At 35.3% G+C, this 5,148-nt stretch overlaps 1 pseudogene; it reads left to right on the plus strand.

Moving 5' to 3' along the window:
• The first annotated feature begins 2,661 nt into the window (after window positions 1-2,661).
• On the plus strand, window positions 2,662-5,039 carry LOC117625904 (annotated as a pseudogene).
• The last annotated feature ends 109 nt before the right edge of the window (window positions 5,040-5,148 follow it).

Consider the following 5,148-nt stretch of genomic DNA (forward strand, 5'->3'; position numbering starts at 1 on the left):
TAAAAAAAGTCGCACTACAACAAATAGGGGGGCTGATTATCGCTCGGCTAATTAGGTTTACACACATTTGTTATCCGATGTTCTTTTCGATGACTGTGGCATGTAGGGGGGAAGGCAGTGCTTTATCCGGGTTGTGGTTCATTTGTGCGAATGGTGCATTCAGTAAGAGTTCAGTATTACTCTCTGACAATAAATCTACATCGATATTTTCTGTTTGTAAGAATAATAAACAGAAGGCTAAGAAAATCAGAGAAAACCAGAAATGTTTTTCTGAACAGTTCTGAAGATTTTTTGACTGTATTGATTTAGAAAGCTCAACAGAGTATTTATACTCTTACCCAAGCTTAATAGTTAAGTCTTAATGCTAATGGTGTCCATCCTAATGAAAAATGACCTTAATTTCTAGACCAGTGGTCTTGTAACTCCAATGACACATTGGTAGCGTGTGTGTGATAAATTTCCATCTTCTTATAATTTAGATTATCGCTTATATTCAAAATAATTAAGTCTAAACTAAATGCTTAGCTGTATAAATAACAACCTAACTAATTTGTAAACTGACTAACCAATCCTACAGCTAAGGAGACACGTGGGTTTACAAATTTCAATTATTAAGTCGATTGGTGCGAAACCATTGTTTGGGATTGCAATAAAATAATGGAAAACAAGAGAAAACTAAAAGCAATAATTAAAGAGCACGGGAGAAATCCAAAACTACCGATCAGATGTGGGAGGAGCAATATTTTTAGAGGGTTTGATTGGCTGCACACTTTTAATAAGTCAAACGAGTGTGCTACGACAAAATGTATATCAATAAAAGACACCAATTATTGAAGGCCACCAGCCTTTATCTACTATTTTCTGAGAATTCGGATAAGTCCAACTCTGATGACATCTTTATATTTGTTGTTATTAATCTAATTGCAAAACTGCTTATTTTTTAATCACCATAATCCAAAACGCTGGCTTTTGTGTCATTGCTTTCTTTGATTTCTTGATGTTTACTTCTTAATTTTTTAATTTTTTTTAAGAGCTAACATCATTTTACCCCTGAAGGTTTGGGGTCATTTTGAAATGGCCCACGGAGTTTCAATTTTGTCAATTTATGCCCTAACGTTTTAAAATTCAACAAATGTACACGTTTCGTCAGTTTGACCGTTCGGTCTTCTGTTAGACGTGACATGGCAAAAGCAAAATCCACATTTTAGCTTAGCTGTAATTAAGTATTAAAAAAAAAAAATTTAAAAAAAATTTGATGTTAAAATTTTTTCTCAAATTTTTTTTAAAAAAAAACAAAACACACACACATACAGATGAATCAAGGAAAACTTAAATTGCAAGAATTAAAATAAAGAAAAATTAAACAAACAGAAAAATTTAGGTTTAAAAGAAAAAGTGATGAAGATCTAAGGTTATGAATTCACCAACAACAATCCTATTTCCTTTTTTTTAGAACCAATTACTAACCAATTATGATGCCAATGTTAAAGGTTGTTCTTTCTAAAGTATGAAATAAGCTTGTGAAGGTCATAAATCGTGTATCCCTATATGCAATTATACCATATCAAAGTGTTAAAATTTAACATATAAGAACCCGTTAAGATTAGAAGAATTCAATCAACCAAGTAGGACCAGTGGATGGCATTTCTCTCCTAGCTATCTACTCTTTTTAATCTTAGTTCCAATAAACCTATATATATATATATATATCTCTCTCTCTCTCTCTCTCTCTCTCTCTCTCTCTCTCTCTCACAGAGTAGTCCTATCCCTGTATTAACCCGTTAAGATTAGAAGAATTAAATTTTTTGACAGATATTAAAATTAAAAATAAAAAATATATATCTCCTCTCTCTCTCACAGCAGTCCTATCTCTGTATCAACCCTTATTCCATTTCAAGAATGACCACAAACCTTCAAAGGGTAAAATGATGTTAGCAGTTTTTAAAATTATTCTGTGGTTCCAATTTTACCCTAAAAACATAAATAAGTTAAAAATTGATAATTATTTGGTATAAATGGGGATTTCTATCACAATAATGATTATTTTATGATTTTAATATAGGGTCGTAAATAGGGTGAAAAATTGGGTTTTATGACAATAATTACTTTAATAAACTATATGTTGTGCATAATTGTTGTAGTTGTACTTTTTCAATTTCTTCTCAAAATTTGTCTAAAAAGGTGGTTTAGGGAACCTATTATAGATCCTCTAAATATCTTCAATCTTGTGGACATAAGATTTGTTCACTTGGCCACATTACTGGATTTGTGAACTGCCATCAACAATAAACAATTAATGTCCTATGTCTATTATATCTTAATGAAATTGGACCTATTTTAAAGAAGTCCTAATATTTTTCCCAATATGTCATGCTTGCCTCGATTGGTTTTACATATATTCGTTTTTATTATTAGTAAGGTGTTTTATTTTATAGAGCATCCCAACAAAAACATATTCTTTTTTATTATCCAATAATTATTATTAATTCCTGCACGCAGAATAATAAAAAAATCCTTAATTTATCATTTTTTTAATAAGTGTTCACCTGATTTTTTTCATCCAAAAAGTCCAGAGTGATCTTATATATGGAGCACCCTACAAACTTTTTATTTGTGAAGCACAAACACAACACCACCTAAATAATTAAGAAGTGGAAGAAGATGTTAAATCTCCTGAATGAAACCTTCTCAAGCTTGTTGCAACCTTTTTCCTTCAAGTATTTAGCACTTCTTGCAATTTTCCTCATCCTTATATACAAATGGTTTTCCACTTCCGCAAACTCATCACCACCTTCTCCACCAAAGCTCCCTATCATTGGAAACCTTCACCAACTAGGCCAGCACCTTCAGCGCTCTCTTCAAACCCTAGCTCAACGCCACGGGCCGCTCATGCTCCTCCATTTCGGAAGTGTGCCGGTCCTTGTGGTCTCCTCAGATGAGACTGCCCGCGAGATCATGAAAACCCATGACATCACATTCGCCAACAGACCCAAGAACACCTTCTTCAAGAAGTTTTGCTACAACTTCAAAGACGTGGCCTCGGCTCCTTATGGTGAGTATTGGAGGCAGATGAAAAGTATATGCGTCCTAAATCTCCTTAGCAACACAAGGGTTCGTTCTTTTCGTGCCGTAAGAGAAGAGGAAACTAAATCCATGATCGACAATATAACTAAGCACTGCTCCTCATCCCCCTCCTCAGTATCATCAGCGGTTAATTTAAGTGAAATGCTCGAGACGCTTACGAATGATGTTATCTGTAGAGTGGCTCTTGGGAGGAAGTACAGCGATGGCGGGGAACGTGGGAGGACGTTTAAGAAGCTTGCCGGGGAGCTGACGTTGGTGATGTCGCGTATCCATATTGGAGACTATATCCCATGGCTTGCCTGGATCGCCCGTCTCAATGGTTTGGACCCAAGTTTGGACGGTTCGATGAGTTTTTAGAACTAGTTGTTCAAGAGCATATGGATGAATTTCGTGGTCTTACAAAGAATGAGGACCAAAAGGATCTTAAGGACATTCTGCTTTGCCTTCAGGCTGATTCTCCTATTGACAGAGTTAGCATCAAGGCTGTCATCTCTCTCTCTCTCTCTCACATGCATAGTGGTGTTGGATTGTCTTATCTTTTTCACATAGTAATGCTAGAATTACTCAGTTTGTTAAAAGAATGATGTTACAATATGCTTGTTATGGGATCATATCTAAAGAAATAAATAAGTTTAACCAAAATTGGACCATATCTGAAATTTTTTATTGTCAAACTTGTGCTAGCCAGCCAAGAAACACAAAGGAAAAGATGTGTTGTGTGACAAGAGACTAGTAATATTAAAAAGAAAATATTTTGTAAAAAACTAGTATAAGCCAAACATTTTGGACTAACTTGGTATTTTTTTTTTAGGCTTATTTATTGATATGCCTCTTATGTTGTACCGAAAATCTCAATTTGCCCTTACAGTTTCAACTGAGTCAATGTGCCCCCTATGCTTTCATTTCGTGTCCGACGTTTCCCTCCTTCCGGCAATTTCTTTGGTAACACTGTTAACTTGTTGACGTGGCATGGGTATTTTTATAATTTTAGCTATTTAAAAATTCAACTTATATTAGATTGTGGTGTTCTAATATTTCTTTGAAGAGCAGACATGGGCTTAGCCAAGTTGGCTAGAGCAGATGTTCTCCCACTCTATACTCGAGTTCGAATCCCCCTCCCCGTAATTTATAATAGAACATCACTTGTATAAAAATATTAAAAAATTCTTTGAAGCATGAGTATTTTCAAGGTTTTTGAATGTTTCACTTTTAATGCCTTCTACTTTTTTATATATATAGATATATAGATAGATAACATGTGGGTTATTCCTAACCCCAATTCTTTGGGTTTTACATATAATCTTCCATTAATTTTTAATCGATTTTTACCATTAAAATTCTTGTAGAATGTGTTTGTTGGTGGCACTGATACCTCATTTACACTCCTAGAGTGGACAATGTCCGAGCTTTTAAGGCATCCAAGAATCATGGAAAAATTGCAGAATGAGGTACGGGGGATAGTGGGCAAGAAAACAGACATAATTAGAGAGGATGATTTGGGTGGAATGCACTAGTTGAAGGCAGTTATCAAGGAGACTCTTCGCCTACATCCTTCAATTCCATTGCTATTGCCCAGGCTATCGACCCAAGATGCACAAATAAATGGCTACGACATTAAAGCCAACACACAAGTTATAGTGAATGCATGGAAAATTGGAAGAGATCCCAAGTCATACAACAAACCAGAGGAGTTCGAGCCAGAAAGGTTCTTGGACAGTGCCATAGATTATAAAGGCAATTACTTCCACTACATTCCATTTGGGGCTGTCAGAAGAGGTTGCCCTGGAATTCAGTTTGCCATGGCTGTCCAAGAGATTGCTTTGGCGAATTTAGTGCACAAGTTCGACTGGGCGCTGCCCGATGCCACAAGAGGGGAGGACTTAGACATGACTGAATCTGCTGGAGCAAGCGTTCGCAGAGCATATCCTCTTAAAGTTGTTGCTATTCCATATTAGGGCTAATATAGTGTTGGTGTATCCGAATTAGATATTGTTTATTCACAACAAATAAGAAATTATCATATCTTACGCTATTATTTGGTAATCAAAATTTGAAATAATGGTA

Source organism: Prunus dulcis, chromosome 4, assembly GCF_902201215.1.
Source record: "Prunus dulcis chromosome 4, ALMONDv2, whole genome shotgun sequence".
NCBI lineage: Eukaryota > Viridiplantae > Streptophyta > Magnoliopsida > Rosales > Rosaceae > Prunus > Prunus dulcis.